This window comes from Peromyscus eremicus, chromosome 9, assembly GCF_949786415.1.
Source record: "Peromyscus eremicus chromosome 9, PerEre_H2_v1, whole genome shotgun sequence".
Taxonomy (NCBI): domain Eukaryota; kingdom Metazoa; phylum Chordata; class Mammalia; order Rodentia; family Cricetidae; genus Peromyscus; species Peromyscus eremicus.
In genome coordinates, this window is record NC_081425.1 from 91,673,549 (window position 1) to 91,694,460 (window position 20,912).

A 20,912-nucleotide genomic window follows, 5' to 3' on the forward strand; every position below is an offset into this window, starting at 1 on the left:
AGTATAGGAGATGATCTGATGCTTTTTCTGATGTTCTTTTATTTTGTGAAAAGATCTATTCACTTATCTTTGCTTTTTTGTTTAAGTAGTCAATCTTTACAATGTTTACAGTGAATGTAATTACTACTATGGTAGCTTTGTTATTTTGCTTGTTTGTTTTTGGAGAACAGGATTTTCATGCTGTAGCCGAGGCTGGCCTGGGATTGTGTAGTCTAAGTTGGCCTTGAACTCATGGCAATCCTGAATATATAAGCAACCACTACCAACTCCGATAAGTTGTTTTGTTTTATTTATTTATTTTTAAAATTTATTTATTTATTTATTATATTTTTATAAAAAAATACTATTTATTTTCTGTACCTCTTACTTGTTTTGTTGTTGATGGTGGTTTTATCCTATTTATCATTACTGGATTTTTTTCTTTGTTAAACAGACGCTTTCTAGTGTGATGTTTCTAGCATTTTATGTTAGTTATCTTAAAGTTCTGATTAATACTGTCTTCAGTGGCATAAACTCTTTGATACCATGTATCTCTGCTCCCTTCCTGTCCTTTGTGTCTTTATTGTGGTTATTAATTACGTCTTTGTAATTACCACAGTTTTGTAGGCAATGCTTTGTGTAGTTATGTTTTAGACAAAAATATACATTTAAGCTGTCTTTTACATCTAGTTATATAGGTGTTCTTTATTTCTTTATGTGGGTTGGGTGAACGTCTAATGTCTTCTTAGCATTAGAACTTGGAGTCCTTGTCCATCTGGGTTGGTCTTCATTTCTCCCTCATATTTCATGAATGGTTTTGCTGGATACAGAATTTTTGGTTGATTGCTTCCCCACTTCTGTGTTTTGGAATAGAATCCCACTTCTTCCAGGTTTTGCTAGTTTCCAGTGAAAGACAGCCGTTAACTTCATTAAGAACCATGTGTCAGTTAACTTCCTTAAGGACCACATGTGAGTTCGCTTTCTTTTGCGTCTTCTTTCGAGGTTCTCCGTATTCAGACTCCTCGCCTGAGCCTTTACCAGGTGAGAAGCATTTCTCAGGAGTTTGTGACTCTGCCTTAGTCTCTGCTTCTTGCTTGGGAAGAGACTCAAAGTCAGAAAGAGATGTGACAGTGATGCCCTCCTGGGGCTTTCCTGTGCAAGGGCACACACATGGTCTTCTAGAGCACCAGGAACATGCAGAGTTCCCGGAGGATATTTCTTTTCCCTGGATGATCTTAAAACTTAAAAAACATAAAACTTCTTTTTCAGCTTTGGCTAAGTGTTGTTTGCTCCGATTTGTATCACAGCTGTAGTGTGAAAGAACTGCTTCTCCTCCTCCCTCCTCCTTCCCCTTCTCTTCCTCCTCCTCCTCTTCCTCATTTTTTAGACAGGGTTTCTCTGTGTGGTCCTGGCTGTCCTGGAACTTACTCTGTAGAGAGATCCACCTGCCTCTGCCTCCTGAGTGCTGTGATTAAAGGTTTGTGGCACCACCACCCGGCGCTTCTGATTCTCTTTAACAAATGCCCTGAAAGTAGAGAAACCAGGAGTCAGGTTAAATGATGGCAATGGTCTGTCAAGGGGATTTTTAGGGAACTCAGAGCAGGTCAGATTATGACAGTGCTTTGGGGACGGGACTTTTCAAGAAGCTAATTCCTACCAAGGTATGTGAGCAAGTCCTTGTCTCCTCTGGGCAGGGCCTTGTCCCTCTTACTTAAGCTTTACTTGGAGGTGTCAATGGTGTAAGCAACTCAAGGGCTTGGGCTCAAGGAGGTAGGGAAATACTGGAGGATCATGCAGCCAGCGGTGGGCCGGGCTGTGGATCCAGCTCTGCCAACAGACAGCAGAACTCGCTGAGCCAAAGAAGGAGAGCTTTGTTTGTAAGCAGAGGTCCCAGAAGTCTCACCAGGTTCGCTAAGATCTGAATTAGCATCTGCATACATTGTGGTGCTGGTGCCTTGAAAATGCCCAGTAATGGAAATGAGTCTCACCTGAGGTACCTTTAGTTACATGGTAGCATTCGTAACACAGACAGTGCTGTGTGCCAGGCTCTGACCTAGCCACTTCATATGTAGGAATTGGTTCACTCGCTGCGAAACCCTGAACTCTGTTATTAATTTCCCTTTACAGATGAGGAAGTAGGTGCAGCTTCCCACCAGTGACCAGCCAAATGTGGGGTTCCCTCCCATCCAGCTGCTTGTGTCCCCACTGTGTACCTGTCACTGTAGCTTTGGCAGACAGTGGTGAGGTCTAGAGCATGGACAAGAAGAGCATCGTGTGCCCTTTACTAATGAAACCTGGAACACTAGGGTTGGGGTGTCCCTGGTCGTATCCGGTTTGGAAGGAGCTGAAGGTCACACAGAGACCATCCACTTCTCCTTTGCGTCTCCAGCAGTCAGGTTCTTCTCTACAGGTCTGGCCTCAGAGCCTATCTTTGGATGGTTCCCTGTGCGCTGTTGGGTGCAGCCGCTCCCCAGTCTGCTCAGGCTGACAGCTGGTTGGGAATATACGGGCTGCTGTGCTTCTGGCCCTCAGTGATCCGGGTGAACACTAGGAACCACAGCACCAACGGTGTGCAAGGTATCCAACTCAGTGTCACACCAGGGCTGCGCAGATACAGTGCCTTTAGTCAGGGGCTCCATCAGGTTGTTTATGACTTTGATAGCCTTGATTATCATCAGTGATGCCACAGTGGCCTCTCCAATGTGGAACTTCTATAAGTTCAGAGTAGGTGGTGCCTGACCCCTGGGCCGCCGGCCTCGAATACTTTGGAGCTGGGGTGGTGACTGTCAGGGCACCTCCTTAAGTGATGTTTTTAAATAATTAAACTTAGAAAATTGTCTATTTTATTATTTTATGTGTATGGGTGTTTTGCCTGTATGTATGTATGTATGTATGTATGTGCACCATATGTGTGCTTTGTGCCCAGGGAGGGCAGAGGAGAATTGAACCCATGCAAGAGCAACAAGGGCTTTTAACCTCCGAGTCATCTGTCCATCTCCCAGAGAGTGGTTCCTATTTCAGACTTTGTCTAAATCTGAAGGGACCAAGCAGGACTTAGCCCAGAGCCTCTGCCTCCACTTTGCCTCTGGCCAAGCCCGCCCTTACCATCCCTTCCAAGCACCCAGTGTCTGCCCACTGGACCTCCACAGCCCGAGGTGTCACGAGGAATTCCCGTGATGCCTGCCGGTTCTCAGCAGTTCAGGCATGTTTGGGGCATGCTTCAACCACGGGAGATGAATGGTCTCACCTGGGAAGGGGAGAGGCTCCATCTGCTGAGTGCTGGCTGTGCCTCAGCGCACACTGAACCTCCTTCCTTAGCCTCCCAGTGCTGTGCAGGGCTCTGTGGAGGGACCAGACTCCGAGGTTCCCGGAGGTGACTAACTGAACCCCCAGCCTTGCAGATAACCTCAGGAATGCAGCCTGTGACCCTCGCTTCCTCCCTCTGCCTGCCTCTAGCATCCAGGTCATTGCTCTCCCTCCAGAGCTCCAGAACAAACTTCTGCAAAGATGGCAGTTTAATAGCCCTTGTCTGCCTGGACAGTGGGTCTTTGAGGTTTCTCTGGCTACCTAATAAAGCGGTGTCTGAGGAAATCTCCAGACACTCTTCCCTCCAGCACCCCTCCCCTGTGACCCACAGGACAGCTTCATAGCCTGGAAATCCCTGGAGATCGGAGAGGTGGTGCTGAAGGGATGTCACCCAGACAGGGAGCCACACCTCCCAATAAACTCCTGGGCAGCCACTGGGAGGACTGGGCAGTGTGGCTGGGGTCACCCAGCATCCGCCTACTCCCTGTGAGGCCCTATTGTCCGGCTGAAGCTCCGGCGGCTGCCCTGGTGGGGGACATTCATGAGCTGGGCTCTGAAGCCCATTCTAAGGGAGCGCTATTTGTAGAATCTTCTTAAAATACCACAACAGTGCCATTCACAGAGCGTCTGCCCTGTATGGACAGTGAAGGCCGGAACAAAGCGCCCCTGTACCGGCATCCATCAGGACCTCCACCAGGGCGCACACCCCCCATCCTGGGTGCTCTGAGGCCAGGCCCTAAGGTCCACTGAGGGACCCTGGCCTGAAGTGTGTCCTGGGCAAAACCCATGGCTGAGGGAGCCACAGGGGTGGCATGTAGCTCCCTCTAGGAGGAACACTGGCTTCCCTTGGTGTTCTCAGAAGACACCTTATCCATGCCCTCATGCTCAGCCCTGACTGACGTCAGGCCTAACATGCAGCCGGTACAAGTTACAGTGAAGGTGGTCAGGGACTCAGGAGTTCAAAACCTTTAGCATCCAGCCTCAAAGGTCCTGCCCCGGTTCCTGGCTCCTCATGATTGCCGGTGCTCAGTTTCATCATTGGACAGACAGTTAGTATCCCCACCAGCGTTTTCCGGAATACTTGTGCTTATTATGGGCAGTGACGAGACTTCCCCATTAGGAACTCACAAATAGGTGCCCACCATTGCCAGGCACACTACTGGTGAATCTTGGGCTGACACAAGCTGAGCAGAGCTCGTGGGTAGAGCCTTTCTATGCAAATGGACCATGTGCTGGACACTCCCACATGACTCAGGCTCCAAGTCTGTCCTCTTCCAGCTGCCTAGTGGGGCCTTCCGCACTCCTGCAAGACCCTGCTAGACATATTAAGGCTGGAGCCCCAGGCCATGTGTCCACCCGTGCGGAAGGTTACTGGATGTTTTTGTCCCTTCCAGGGGGATAACCAGAAAACCAGTCCTGAAGGAGCTGGTTTAGGTCCCCAGAGGACAAGAACCTGCAGTATATGCAGGGTGGCAAGTGAGTCTCTCTCTGGCAGAAAAGGTTCAGCAACCGGGACCCAAAGGCAGCCATGCCAGCCAAGACCACCGCGGAGTTCTTGAGTGCTCTTGCCTTTGGCGGGCCCCTGACTCACCCCCCAGTTAATAGCTAGTCAGGAAGTCCAGGGGCCCTCCCTGGCTAGTGGTGGGGTGTGGACACAGGCAGGGCCACCTGAGGAGACACCCTGCCTGGCAGTACCGTCTGATGGGGCAGGAGCAGCAAGAGTTAGACAAGACGATTTGGAGATTCTCAACAAAGAAAGCCCACATCCACGTGAACAGGAGCCCTACCCTTGGCCTCTCACCCCCACCTAGAGAGCAGGTGGCCCTGGGAAGCAGGCACCCTTTAAAACAGGCAGGTCCACACCGCTGACTTGCCACATGTCTCTGCTGCCATATCCCCGTCACTAACGGTGGGCTCCCTGATGCCTGGTTCAGGGCCGCCATGGGGATGCCATGAGCCTTGTGATGACTGTGTCTAGCTGAAGGGCCTGTCCCTGGCCTGTCCTAGCCTTAAGTGACTGGTAAAGTCTGTACATCCTTCCATCTTCTCTCACCCCACTTGAGGCCCCACCCTCAGCTGGACCACATGTCATCTTGGTGTCTTTAGAACAGCCAGACCCATGAGGTGACTGTCCTGAATGAGGATATGCAGAAGGCCACTCCTAGTGGCCACTGTGATAGAAGACCAGGCACTTCAAGGCCTTTGGGGAGGGAGACTCAGTACTCTGCACTCTCCGAACAGTAGGTGACTGGTTGTGGTGTACAGTGGTGTACCTTTCTGAGTTCTGGGCCCTTCTTTCTTCCCTTGGTGACTGTGTGTGCGTCTGTGCGCTAAACCTGGCTAGTGTAGCTAGCCAGCTTACCCTGGGGATCCCTGGCCTCTACCTTCCAAGTCCTGGGCTTGCAGGGGGTCACCATGCTCGTCCAGCTTTTATGTGGGTTCTGGGGATCCGAACTCCAGCCCTCATGTTGCTTCTCAAGCACACTCGGTCCGTTTCTAATGATCTGGTCTAATCCAGCGTGTTCCAGGGAGCCAGTAAAGCTGGCCCATCGGGAGAGTTTGTAACATGAGAGGAAGCGCACCCTGGAGCTCCCTGGACTCAGCACATTGCCTGGTTTTTTTATTTGTTTGTTTGCTTGCTTGTTTTTTCCTCCCATTCGCTGCTTCTCTGTCTCCAACAGCAGATGAATACAGTTGGGGGAAGCCACTTCTGGATAATAAGGTGTTGCTGTGATTATCTGTTCACAGAGGGACAGGTGGTAACGGAGTGGCCCCGCTATTCATGTTCCTCAAACTGAGGATGGCTAAGATGAGAGAAAGAAAACCTTGGGGATCAGGTCACAGTCAAGGGACATTTCCCAAGGCCTGTGGCTGGGCCTGAGGAGGACCGGAGGACTGGAAGGATGGAGTTTTGCTCTCAATCCTGTGGGCCTTGCTGAAGGCTCATCACTGGACTGAGTCAGATAGGTCTATTCCTTCAGTAGAAAATAGAAAGATAAGGCCATCCTCAAGATTATCTGTAAGCTTAACTGTGAGACCATCTAGGCACTCCCCATTCATATAACCTACAGTGTAAATGGTTGCCTGTAGAGGGCGCTATATTCATGTAGCCTGCAAGGTGAATGGCTGCTTTCTGGAGTTGCTCTAGGGAATGGTACTAGGTACTAGACGTGTTTAACTCACATGCTGGCACTAGCAAAAAGACTTCTTACTTGTCTTGTGTATCTGGCCTCCAGGCAGGAGGTAGGCTGTAAAAATACAGAAACAGAACTATTTGGCTTCAAAATAAAGTGTGGGAAATATGCCAGGTAAAGCCCCAGGGTCCTCACAGCTGTGGGAGGTGGGATGCATCAGTCTCGAAACAGGGCTTTGGTGAGAGATGCATGGTGGCACTATTAAACCAGGGAACAGTGTCTGCGTGCTCAGCAAGAGAAGGACTGGGGTGACCTGTGTGCAGAGCCCCTCAGGCCCTGGCCACACACGTCTTTGCTGTGTGGCATGTCACTGTCCCCTGGAGTTGTGTCCACGGACCGCCGCCGTCTCCAGCCAGCTGAACTTCCTACAGGCCTTTAAGTGCGTCTCAGCCTCTCCCTCTTCAGCCCTCCTGGCCCACTCCCTTTCCACCTCGGGCTGGAAGAGGAGGCCGAAGTCAGGTGCTTGTGATTTAGTCTGCAATTCCCCTCCCCCACCCCAGGTTTTCTGGAAAAAAAAACTGGCTGGGCCAGCCCGGGTCTCTTCCCCCAGGAGTCCAGGTTCTAGTGTTGTGGGATTTGGCTGGGGTCTGTGCTGGGAGTCAACTCTATCACCATAATAAAGGCCAGGGCAGGGGTGGAACTTCAGTCCTTTGGTCCTGCCCCTTCCCGCTGGGTACTAAAGAGCTCTTGTCTGCTGCCTACCATTAATTTGGCTTCTTAAGCAAATTCTCTGTCTGCAGCCGGCTTGTTTATCATTGATGGCTTGCTGAGGACTCCACAATCTGGACGATGGGTCTCAAATGGTGCCAGGAAGGCATACATCAGCCCCGGGGACAAGACTGAGCAGAAACAGGTGGTACCCGATGCATCAGGCTCTGGCTTCGGTTCCTTAGGGTGAGGAGGTGCCAGCATCAGAACCTGAGGCTAGACCGCTGTGGGAAGGACACAGGAGTCCCTGGCAGGGCTTGTGGGTATGGTTAGATTGGGGACAATGGCTATTAAGCTGCCTGGCCTGTGCCCATTGTTGGGGTCAATGAAGGGTACAGTGTGAGGAGGCACTTCCCAAATTTGTAAGTGTTTAATTCAAAAACCACAATTCAAGTGGTTTTTATTTACTCTCACATGAAGTTTCTAGAGACAAATTACGCCTGGGACCCCTCTTCTCACTAACAGGACCTTCCGCCTCTGTAGGCTTCACCCGTACCCAGGCCTGGAGTTCCCCTCTGCCCAGGCTGATCAGGACTGCCAGGGTGCTTCCCCATCACCATCCAGACCTTTCCTACCCCTAGTTCCTGGGCAGGCTCTGTGACCCAATCAAGAAAGCCGCCACCCTGCCCTTCTACCCTGGGTACCTGCAGAATGTCCTCCCCACCTCCCAGCCCCCAGCCCCCTCCTCACCCACCCTCTCAGTTCAGAGGATCTGGAGTATTTCTGTCAGATCTCCCTGCCTCACCAGACCTGTCCAAAAAAGGCGACCGCTATGTTGCCCCTGGAAGGGTAGAAATGCAGCAAAGTGGGTGCCTGTGGTGGCCTGCCGAGGTGTGCCACAAAGAGAACAGAGTTAGTGCACAGGGTTTATTGGGGGAGGGGGAGAGCAAAAGAGTCAAAGGCCTTTCGGAGAGTGGGAACATGAGAGAGGCAGGGAATACAGACAGACAGATAGACAGACAGACGGAGAACAGACAAGAGAGCAAAACAGGAGCAAAAGAAGAGAGAGAGGGAACTGTGACACTTTTAAGGGGTGTGCATGTCACGTAGATGACCGTGGAGGGGCACCTGGCTACAGGTGATGATGTAACCACTTCAGCCGCTGCAGCGGGAATTACCAGCCTCCTTTTCAGCTTAGGGCCTCTCTCCTGGTGGTGGTGTTCCTGGACCTCCTCCACTTGAGAAGCAGTGTTCCCAGGTCCCCCCCTGAGCCCTGTGTACCCCTTTCCTCAGTCCTGTGAGAGGGAGCCTCACTTGCTGTGTGCCTCAGGCATGCCCTGCAGACCGCCCTGAGCTCTAACCCTGGCATCTCTGACTGGGCCAGCTCTCCAGAGAGGGGCAGTCAGAACTTCAGGACTACCCTTGGTGGTAGATGACTGTCCCATTGCTGGCAGGACAGTGCCGAGGACACCACAACAGTGACCAGCCAGCCCCTCTGTGGCCTTTCCCTTCTGCACACCTCCTTGGGACAGCTTCCACATGGGTTTGCTCAGCTTTGACATGGGGGCCTCAGATCAAGGTGAACGATGAGGGGCGGGGGTGGGGGTGTCTTTCTTGGTTGCAATACAAAGTGGTTGTGAGTTCTTCTTTAAGGCCTTCCTGGGCACCCACATGAAGCAAGGCACTCTAAATGTATGGAGAGGATTAGGATAACTGTCCAGTCCAATCCCTGAAACCCAGAGGCATCCGAGAGGGCCTATGGCAGCATTAGCCTGAAGAGGGGACTCCGAGCTTGCTTGCCCCCGGGGCCTGGCAAACTCACTCTTGGGCACTGGGGATAACGGCAGCATGCTTGTAGAATGACTGAGCAGGGAATGCTGCATGAGCAGGTTGGTGGCTTGGTGGTCATGGCAGCCGCAGCCCTTAGGGGCCTGGCTAATCTCTCTGGGGCTGACATCAGTTTATGTCCCTAGCACATGATACAGTGTCTGTCATACACTAGCACTCCAGTAACCACAAGGAGAAGAAAAAAGGAAGGGCAGGAGGGCTGGCTCTGCTCTTCCAGAGAGTGGGTTTGAGTCCCAGCACCTTCACGGGGTCTCACAATTCTAACGCCAGTGCCGGGGGTCTCTGTTGCCCTCTTCTGGCCTCCACAGGTACTGCATGCACCATGCAGATGGTACACAGACATACAGGTGAGCAAAACACCCATAACACAGAAAATAAAATAAAAAAAATAACGTTTTTAAAGGGGTGAGGAATGGGGTGGGTGCAGAGGAAATTTAAAGGAAGCTGAAGGAGAAGGGGAGCTACTTGATCTGGGTCTTGAATGAGCAGGGGTTGACCAGGTGAGCAGATGGAAGTGGGCCTGTATGTCAGAAATAGGTCTTGAACTGACCCGAGGCTGGAAGTCCGTGGAATACTTCAGACACAGGCAGACATGGGGTGAGTGAGATGGGGGAGTTGAGATTGGGGCTGTAAAGGTGGTCTCAGTTCAAACAGGATCTATGCTGAAATCAGGATTAGGGTCTAGGCTATGTCTGGAGCTCTCACTGGGTAGGGAAGGTGTGACTTATATTTCAGAGACTTCCACTGAGCCAGGTCCCTGTATCATTTCTGTAATTACCCGGTGGAGAAAGGTCACAGCCTCTCTCTGAAGGGGGCCACCCAGGGCAAGGCCACTTGCAGATTTCTTGCCCAGGCAAATGTCCTCTCAGCCCCAAGGAAATCCCCAGGGAGATACCTGAAGGAGTGAGATTGTCTTGTTGATGGGCAGGGAGGCTCCTGGGAGCGCAGTGGCCTTTGCAAGGGCATGGCTGGGCCAGCTTCCCCAGGGCCAAGCACACTAGCTAGGGCCTTTCACAAGGAAGAGCAAGTCTTCATTAACACATGGGGACCCCTTACAGTCTCTGGAGAGATGTCTCTCCTCCCTTGCTCCTGGGCCTCTCCGTCCTGTCCTGAAGCTGCCCTAGGCCCCTGTGTCCTGCTGTCCTTGCAGAAGTAAGCAGGCTTCCTATACCCTGGTAGCAAGTCACCCTCTCAGGCAGGTGGTGGCCTGCTCCTCACTGTGGACCACCCCATCCCCCTTGAGCAGCTTCACCATCCTGGGTTATTTGGATGTATGTACATGATGTAGTTAAGCAACACTTTTGAGTCGTCTGCAGGTTCTGGGTTCTGGGTTCAAACACTATGGGTTGAAATATTCCCGGGAAAGATGGATCCTGATTAGAACATAGACAGCCATCTGTAACACGAATTTTAAAAGGTCTTATTAATACAAACAAACAAACAAAACCCCAAAAAACCTGGTGCCAGCTATTGGGGTGAATTCTGAAAGATCAGAGAAGCAGAACAAGCCACAGCTAACCTCATCTCAACAACTCCTCATTGGATGCTGTTTCATGAATCTTCAGACTGAAAGCTTCTGAGTCCTCACTGGAATGGATCTCAGCTGAACTGCTGCTAAAAACCTAAAAGCTTAAAAAGCCTCTAGTTCCTGGTCTTATATAAAAACCAAAAGGATGGCAAGTTTGAAGCCAGCCTGGACAACTTAGTGAGTTCAAGGCCAGCCTAGATAAATGACATAATGAGACCCTTTCTCAAAAAACTAAGAGAAACCAAACCAAAAGAAAGCAACAAACAAACAAAAACTTAAAAGGGAACAGAGCTATGAAGTCAGTAGCTCCCACCTGGCTGTGCAGTAAATTCTGTACATGTCCACCTTCTACCCCATTCTCTTTCGTCTGCACAAACTGCCGGGGACAGCAGCCCTCAGCTCGGAGCCCTGTTCCTAGCCCACGTCCCTGTGCTGGCACAACGGTGATGGATGTTGGCCCTACAGCTGACCAGAGTCAGGAACTTAATAAGCTCAGGGCTAGACTGCAGGACAGGGATCCAGATGCAGACCGGCCTGCTTTGTGATTTCCACAGTGCCTCCCTCCATCTCACCCCAGCAGCTTGTGTACTCTGGGAAGGGCCCACGGGGATCCCCACCCTGGACATTCCCAGCTTTCAGGTCCTGCAAATGCAGAAGTTCCTCACGAGAGACAAAAGACCCTAGCTTAGTTCCCACAGCTTATACCGCTCTGCAGCTAGACAGAAGGGGCCGGCTTCCCTGCCGGCTCCGCTCCAGCTCCGCTGCTGCTGAATGTGTGTGTACCTGCTGCTGCCCCGGGTTCAGCTGTGCCCGGTCATCCATCCTTTTCTCACCGGTCCTTCACTCACCTCACCATGCCTTTCTGCCCCACCAAGTATCTGAAGAGGAACAGGCGCCTGTCCAGGGGTAAGTGAACAACCAGAATCCTAGGCCGGCTGTGAGGACAGCAGCCTGGGAACCTGGAGACTCACCCTTGCAGGGCAAGTGGTATTTGCTGCCTCCAAGCCAGTAAAGAGAAACGAAGGAGGGAAGACCCATAAGCAAGTTCAGCCTGGTGTGCAGACTGGCAGGATGGGCAGCTAAGGCTGGGGATTCTGTATGGGTGCCTCAGCTGGGTTGCCTGTCTGCCTGCGGTGGGTACTGTGAGCATTTCAGTCACTTTATCTCGTCTACTGTTGTTCATCTTTTGTCTTCTGTGAGTTCTGTGTGTTCCCTCTCTATGCTAAGCTCTCCCCAGTGCTTAAGTGGTACAAGATACAGACAAAGTGAAGGTGGGCTGATGAACAGCATAAGTTTCTCATGTCAACATGTTCTGTGTGCTTGAATGTACTGGATGCTGTGGCGCAGTGACAACTGGCTAGGAGCGTGGGTGTGGTTGGAGATGTGAGGTCAGGAAAGATTCCAGAAGGTGCCATTCAAAGAGAGACATGAATGAAGTGAGGGGCAAACCATGCTGGTGACTGGAAGCCTTCTGGGCACTGGGCAGGAAATGAGCAGATGCAAACCATGCCACACGCAAAGCGGAAGCAGCCAGGGACCAAAGGGCAGGAGTGGGGAAGCAGGCCCTGGTGATGGTAGCAAAGCCATGGCTGGCATGGATGCCCTTGGGAGGGCCGAGCAAGGTGTCGGGCTGCTTTCAGTCTAGCTGGGTCCCCGTGGCTTCTGCATTGGGAACAGACTTAAAGAGTCAGAAGAGAGATGCCCGTCCTCCAGTTGAGAGATGGTTGTGATCACAACCAGGTAGACAGTGAAAAGTGATCCAGTTCTGAACGTATTTTGAAAGATGAGCAAATAGGATTTGCTGGCAAGATAGGTGATGTGAGACTATAGAAAGGAGGGTGTGTCTGTTTTCAACCTGAGTAACTGAAAGTTGGAGTTGCCTTCAGCCAAGAGCCTGCATGGCTAAGCCACGTCCAGAGATGTGATTGGTTCAGGTCTGGAGGGCGGGATGGTGGTGAGTTTGGAAGTCATTAACATATCGCCAGCATTAAAAGCCTTGCATGAGGCCAGTGAGTCCCCTCCAAGGAGAATGTGAGTGTATGTAAGGGCAAGGAGAGAAGGTGCCACCCCCACCCCCCAGCTCTCTACCTTGGCTGCCTGACACTAAATGGATCCAGGTTTGATAGAACAGTGGGGGTCTCTTATGGACATGCCACATTATGCCTGTGCAGGATCACATGGCCGTGGAATTAAACAGTCAGACCCGCAGACATTATAGATCTGATGGATCTCTATCAGTGGTTTCCAGCACAAGGCGGTTTTGCCCCCCAAGGAGCATCTGGCAATGTGTGGAGGTGTTTGTTGCCGTCACAGCTTAACAGAGCAGGAGAGGCTGCTGCTAGTCTAGTGGGTAGAGGATCACTTTAAACATCCTACTTATTATGCACAAAACAGACCCCCTCCCCTGAAAGAACCATCTGTCCCCAAATGCCGTTAGTGTTGGGACTGACTCAGCTCTCCTTGTATTTATCTGAGTGTGGTAATAAAAGTGGACACGCGGGTTTGCTAGCTGGTCTAGGTGCTAAACCAAGCTGATACTCCAGCTCATCCTCCGAAGAAGATAGGCACCTTGGCTTTCTCCTCCCCAAAGGTGTGGGACTTGGATGCTTTGGGGATTAAGTCCCTGTGCTCCACACAGTAGATCTGGGGGTTGATGCATGGTAGAGAGGAGGCAGCATAGTGACCACACAGATTGGTTTAAAAAGAAGAGGAGGGCAGGGGGATGGCTCAGGTGTCAGATGGTTCAGGGGGAGGAGCATTTGCACCCAAGTCTGATAGCCAGAGTTCAATCCCCAGAACCTACATGGTGAGAGAACCGAATCTCACAAGTTGTCCTTTGACCCCACATGAGTATACTTGTGCATGTGAATATATACACACACATGCACACACAAATAAATAATAATATAATAACATAAAAAGGGGGCTTGAAAGATGACTCAGTGTTTGAGAGCGTTTGCTGTTCTTGTGGAGGACCCAGGTTCCATTCCAACACCCACATGGTGGTTTACAATTGTCTTAGGGTTACTATTGTTGGGATAAAACACCATGACAAGAAGCAACTTGAGGAGGAAAGGGTTTATTTATTGGCTTACACACGTCATGATCATAGTCCATCACTGAGGGAAGTCAGGGCAGGAACTCAAAGCGGAAACCTGGAGGCAGGACCTGAAGCAGAGGCCACAGGAGAACACAGCTTACTGGCTTTCTGCTCATGGCTTGCTTAGCCTGTTTTTTTGTTTGTTTGTTTGTTTGTTTGTTTTGTTTTGTTTTGTTTTATACAACTCGGGACCACCTGCCTAGGGGTTGGCACACCCCGCCATCATGAGCCCTCCCTTATCAATCATTTCTCAAGAAAATGCGCTACAGGCAGTCTGGATGGAGGCATGTTCTCAATTGCAGTTCCTCTTTCTGGATGACTGTAGCTTATGTCAAGCTGACTTAAAACTACCCTGGACAGTGACCATCATAGTTCCAAATCCAGGGGATCAGGCACCCTCTGCTGGCCTCTGGACACTTCAGGCACACAGGGCACAAGGATTTCTAAAATGTAATAAAAATGTTTAGAAATAAGAGGGAAGGGCAGGAACAACAGCCGTAGACTGTCATCCTCCAGGATGCGTGTATTCCTGAAACACTCGCTGCCGCGTTTTTTCTTTGAATCTAGGGTTCATCTTTCCCAAGTAGAGAGAGCAGGTAGGCATGAACAGTTGGATGCTTTGAAAGACCCTGACGTTTGTTTCGACAACCGTCTGATCTTCCTTGCACTCCACTCCGCTACTACAAAGGTTTTGTACTGAGAAGAAACCGCACACGGGTGAATGAACCTGTGGTTGCATTTAGCCCTCTCCTTGTTCACTCACGTGTCCAGTATCTAACTTCTGTGAGGCCTGGCTTCTGCGTGTGTGAAACGCTCTTAGTAATATTTCTTCCTGTGGTGTCAATGGGGACTGTGTGTGACTGGGAATGTCACACGTAATGAGTCCCTTAGACACACAGGGATGTGACTGTCACTTCTGAACAGCGTGAAGCAAGAAGGACCAACTTACTAGCTGTGGAAACAACTTTGCCCCAACACATGTTCATTTGAAGCCGTGTTGTCCATAATGTCAGGCATTAGCTAATGAAGGGCCTCTGCACCAGGAGTTGAGAAACAGAGTGAGCCCTGTGTATGCCATAGTTTACTGCCTTAAGGAAGTTTCCAGGCTGTGATATAGGAAAGGGACCCACAGATGGAGGCCACTGGCCTCCACAGGTAGAGACAGCGCAGCTGGGGTCTGGGAGATCAAAGCACAAGAGCTTGCAGGGTCTGTGTGAGAAGATGAAAGGGCCGCAGGGAGACAAAGCATCCACGGAAGACTCACTGTGGACCTGTCACCACATGCATCCGAGGAAACCACCCAAGACTGGGGAGAGAAGGATTTGAGGTGGCCGTGTCCACCCTCACACAGGACGGAATGTTGCCTGTTCCCACCTGCCAGCCTGGAAAGCCATGCAGACATGGGACACTGGGTGGGACACACAGAGGGCTTTTCCCGCCACAGGGGAACCCCAGGCTCTGCCCTGAGCCCTCGAGTTCCACCCAGGAAACTCCTGCCATGAACCTAACTTCATCTCAGAGAAAGGTTCAAGAGTCTTTATAGGAGTATAAAGTCCCCAGCAGCCAACCATTGGAAAACCATGGTGCCTGGTACCTACTCAAAAACATGATGTGACCGGCAGGAAAGTAAGGGCCAGATTGAGAGTCAGTCAGCCGATGACAGCAGAAATGACACACAATTAAAACCGTTTTGTTAGAGCTGAATCCAATGTGTCCTAAGGGCTCAGTTGAGACGTGAGAGATACATAAAAACCATAATGATGCTGAAAGCCCAGGTCGTATTTCCCGAGAGCAAGCCTTCAATGTGTGAATTGAGAAAAATAGCTCACATGGGATAAACACGGCAGGCGAAAGGTTGGCGAGCTCGAAGCTATAAAACTACATGTGTTTGTTATTATTTTGGGGGCTTCGTTTGTTTGAGGGGACAGGCTCTCACTAGCCTGAAAATTTGTAGCCCAGACCAGCTTCACACCTGTGAACCTCCTGCCTCAGCCTCCAGGGTGCTGGGATTACAGGTGTGTGCCACCATGCCTGTCTCTGTAGTCGTTTTCTACTGGTGCTGTGACAAGTCACCACGGAATCAGTGTCTGGAACAACAGCTCTCTCTGTGTGATGCCCGCGGTTCTGGAGGTTACAGGTCTGGTTTAAGTCAAGGGGTCACGGGGGAGGTTATAGGGGAGAAGCCAGCTTCTCACTCTCTCCTAGATGCCGCCCAGGTTCCTCAGCTCCTGACCTTCCTGTATCTTCGAAGCCATGGTGATTGGTCAGGTCTTTTTGAGTGCATCATTTTTGGTCCTCTGTACCCATTTTGTATCTGGGTTCTCCTTTACTTTGGAAACCTGCTATGACTGCACTGGGCCAGTTAGCAATTTTGATTCCACTGACAAAATTGCAACTCTTCTGTGATATAGCCTAACCTACGCATGGGTTCCAGAGACTAGGATGGAAGTGCCTTAGAGAGGGCGCATTATGCTGCTGTAACACTACCCAAAAGTAAGTCTATAGAGAAAAAAGTTCTTGGCACAAATATCTCATCAGTGAGCTGTGAAAGAACCTCCATGATATCCAGTGCACAGGTAATTGGAGTCACCGAGGGGCAGAGGAAAGGACGGACATGTTTATTTGAGTCACTAAAGACCAAAGGGACCTGGGCTTTATGAACACTACAAACTCACAAATCTAAGCACATCAATAACCCCATTCACAAGGAACGGGAGGAACCCGCAGGGAGGTACATCAACCGGCTTGAAGCCAGTGAAGCGGACATAGAAAAAGGGTGTGGTGCGCTGGAGCACGGGGCGGGGGAGTGGGCTGGGCAGCAACCTCCAGAAAACAGGCAGAGGGAACCAGTCAACCTGACCTGTCACCCCCGAGAGTGCCTTTCAGAGACCATGACCCCTTCCCACTGTCCGAAGATTGAGGGTTAGTCACCGATAGCTGCATAGGACAAGGAAATCCAGCAGAAAGGTGACAGGCAGAGGTGACATAATGCCATCCATGTAGGACCTGGATTCTGTGGAGAGATGAGTGAACAGACAATGTCCTTCCCTTATAACTTAAATCTTTCCAAAAGATGCAGACTTGTTAAGTAGAGACAGGGCTGTAAACTGTGGAATATGTAGTGTCCTCGAATAGCAAATTGTAAGACAGGTGTAGCCAGAAAGTCAGGGATGACAGTGATGGAAATAACTCCTAAAAGGTCCCACAGGCATGTCCAACCTTTTGCCACTGTGATGTGAAGCTGTCATCTGCAAATGTATTGATCCACATCCATAGCTCTCCTTGGACATGCTCGTGGTCACATGCCTGCAAGAGGTGTAATGTCCCTCAGAGGTAATTAAAGACGTCTGCTGTAGTCTTTAAAGTGCTCACTGCTGTGTGGTGGGAGAAGGGGAGAGAGGGCTTTGCTAACCAGCAACATAAGAGATTGAATGGAATCATAAAAATAGTAAAATAGTGGCTGGAGAGGTTTCTCACAAGACCCAAGTTTGGATCCCAGCTCTAAATTGGACCACTCTTAAACTGCTCTAACTTCAGCTCCGTGGAATCCAACACCTTCTTCTGGACTCTAAGAGCACCTGTATTCATGTTTACATACACACAGACACACACACACACACACACACACACACACACACACACACACCACTATAAAACAACTTTTAAAATAATAAGACAGCTGGATGAAGTGACACACATCTGTAATCCCAGAATTTAGGAGGTAGAGATGGGAAAGTCAAGAGAATCTGGGCTATGTAACGAGACACTGTCACAAGTATCCCAAAATAAAGAAAGTATAAAAAGGAGGGTAAAGGGACAGTAAGTCCACCATTAAACAGAAGGGGGATTTAAACTCAAGCATACCGACACTCATAAAGAAACCTTCTTGGGTGAGACTTAAAAAAAAACAAGTCCCAATCATTTGCCTGACAAGAAATGCATGTAGAAGTTCCAGATAAGTGTTTTTGAAATGGGCAAAGGTCTTGCCACCCTGACAGAAGTCACAGGGAAGCTGGGAGACCACACATCAGCGATTCCCACCCAGAGACTATTAGTGAGTGGGCTGGGAGGCTGTAGATTCACCGACAGCTCTAACTACTTACCATCCTTCATATGGAACAAAAACTGATAGAAATCTAGAGAGAAATAGACAAAAACAGGATTGCAGCAGAGGATTTTAATAGCTCACCCCACTCATCGATAGAGCAAGTGAACAGAAAGCCAGGGCAGGCATCAGAGATCTGACCAGACTGCCTAAGGAGATCTGGCTGATTTTAGTAGACCCTCACCCCATACCACACCCAGCAGGACCATTTTTATTGGTTCACTGCATAGCTACCAAGACAAAATGATGGTCTGAGCCAAAATCAAATTTTAAGAAATATAAAATGACTCAAATCATATACACATGTTCTCTTTCTGCAGTGGAACTAAGTAAGAAATCAGTAACAGAAATGGTTCAGAGCAATCTTAACACCACATTTGGAACTTACTCATCTCTAAAAAGAGAAGTGGAAAGTGTTTCGAGCTGAATTAAAGAGAAAGTGTACCCCACACTGGGGAGTAGCTCTGAAGCAGAGTTTGGGGCGACAACAGCACCAGATACGGTAAGAAATGAAAAGCAAACAAACCCGGAGCAAGCAGAGGAGAGCGAACTCGGAAGGCAGGGAGACAGGCAGGGCGGCATGCATCCTGGCTGGCCTGCTCTGTAACCGGTTCTCACTGCGTGCCCAGGCCTCCTCATTCCCATCCTGGCCTGCTGGTTCAGTGCTTTTCTCAGTGTGGCAGAGTGGAGAAGCTGTGGCAGAGACTATCTGGCCTACAAACCTAAGATATTTACCCTCTAACCTTTAAAGTTTACTAACCAGCAAAACGATAGTCAAAGTCAGTTCAGCCAGAGGCCGTTTGAGGTCAGTAACGGGAACTTGAGTCTGGCGAGACTGACCTGGAAGAAAGGGACACAGATGACCAACCTCTCAAGGCCAGTGAGAAGGGACCCTTCAGGTTCTAAAGGACGATGGACTGTGATAAACAACCTTATGCTGGCTCGTTTAGTAACACAGATGAAACAAATTCTCTATAAGACACAAACAGGGCGGTGGTGGCGCACACCTTTAATCCCAGCACTAGGGAGGCAGAGGCAGGCAGATCTCTGTGAGTTCGAGGCCAGCAAAAAAAAAAAAACAAAAAAACAAAACAAAACAAAAAAGATACAAACAACCGCAGTTTTGTATAGAAGAAAAATATGTATGTATTAAAGTGATTTCTTTGTTTGGTTGGTTTTTTTTTGGGGGGGGGAGTGTTTTGTTTTTGTTTTTGGGTTTTTTTTGGTGTTTTTGTTTTTTGAGACAGAGTTTCTCTGTGTAGCTTTGCGCCTTTCCTGGAACTCGCTTTGGAGACCAGGCTGGCCTTGAAATCAGAGATCCGCCTGGCTCTGCCTCCGAGTGCTGGGATTAAAGGCATGTGCCACCACCACCTGGCTCTTAAAGTGAATTTTAAACCCCCTCCCTATAAAGAAAGGCCAGGAACAGGTGACTTCACTGCTGAAGTCTACCAAACACTAAGGAATAAGTAATAGAAATTCTACACAAAGTCTCCCCCCAGAAATTGAAAAGGAGAGACTTCTTAACAATTCTGTGAGGCCTGTGTTGCCCTAAAACCAAAGCTGGACAAAGAAATCCAGGCTGGCTGGTTGTATGTTAGCTTGACTCAAGCTACAGTCACCAAAGAGGAAGGAGCCTCAGTTGAGGAAATGCCTTCGTGAGGTCCAGCTGCATTTTCTCAACTAGTGATCAATGGGGGAGGGTCCAGCCCATGGTGGGTGGCACCATGCCTGGGTTCTGGTTCTCGGTTCTATAAGAAAGCAGACTGAGCAAGTCAAGGAAAGCAAGCCAGAAAGCAGCACCCCTCCATGGCCTCTGCATCAGCTCCTGCCTCCAGGTCCTGTCTTGTTTGAGTTCCTGTCTTGACTTCCTTCAGTGATGGGCAGCAATGTGGAAGTGTAAGCCAAATAAACCTGTTCCTCTCCAACCTGTTTTTTGGTCATGGTGTTTTGTCACAGCAATAGAAACCCTGACTAAGACATTATAGGAAAAACACACACACACACACACACACACACACACACACACACAGACCAACATCCCTTGTGAAGAGATAAGAAAACTTATGGATAAAATTTTGTCCAACTATATACAAACAGGCTAATACAAGATTAACAAGGAGAAGATGTTCCAGGAGTATAAGGCTGGTTTAGTAATTGAAAATCCATAAGTCTTCTATATTAACACACTAATAAATCCATAGGTTCATTTCAACAGATGTCCCAAGGAGCATTTTAAAACAAAAAGAGAGCCCATCTTTGTTAAAAGCTATAACATGCAGACTCTTGGCACCCTGGGATAGGCTCCTGGTCAGGGAGGGATACAGCTCTGCACAAGGATGTCTGCCCACTTTTGAGATGGGCGGATGCACATTTTGTAGAATGGGAAACATATTGCATGGGTGATCTTCTTTAGGAAAAAATAATTTTAAAAATAGAAATTCACGATTGGGTACAAAAACAAAGTGCTGGTCAATTCCTAGATCTGTGGATTTCCTAACATCCCTTTCTTCTGGGCTGGGCTGCGATGCTCTGAGGTCACACAGAAAGCTTCTGGAGGGATCAGGTTCTCCCCATCTAGGACCCCACGGTCTGTGTGGCCCACATGGTGACTGTCCTCTACCCCTGAGACCAAGCTGCTCTGAGCTGGCTGCTCACTGTCAGTGCCACGTCCATGGGTAAGACCACAGCCACAGGAGCACACATGGACTCCAGTTCCTTCCTCTCCACCTCGATGCCTCTGATGCCTGGTCACCCAGTGAACAAGGATTGTCTGTCTGTACCTGGGAGTATCTTGCTTAATACCCTCCTGAGCTTAGGGGTCCTTCTGCCCACTGGCCTGATGTCCCAGCCTCCATGCTCATAACACCCTCAGCAAGGTCCATGCCCTCCCTGGGTACAGCTCTCACAGCAGTCTGCTGACGACCTTCTTCAGCTCTGGGCAGCACGTTGTCCTGGGTGGGATCCTACACAAGTAACAGTGTTTGGGGATGTGGAGGGCGAGGAAACCATTCTTGAAACTCCTGTAAATTGTCCAGAGAGCCCAGCGTAAGTGGTTTTTGGAACATCAGAGTGATGGGCTCACTTGCAGAGGGCAACCTGGGAGCCAGGAGAGATCCTGAGGGGGAGTTAGCTCCAAGGAGCCCAGCTCTTACTCCTCTCCCTCCTGCCTTCTAGCCGCCAGTAAACAACTCCTGAACATCGGGC

The 20,912-nt window shown here is 49.8% G+C and overlaps 1 protein-coding gene across 1 annotated transcript in view; it reads left to right on the top strand.

The window, feature by feature from the left end:
• The window catches only part of Arhgap22 (Rho GTPase activating protein 22), a 141,043-nt gene that overhangs the window by 85,115 nt on the left and 35,016 nt on the right, over positions 1-20,912 (top strand). The gene's annotated exons all lie outside the window — the stretch shown is intronic.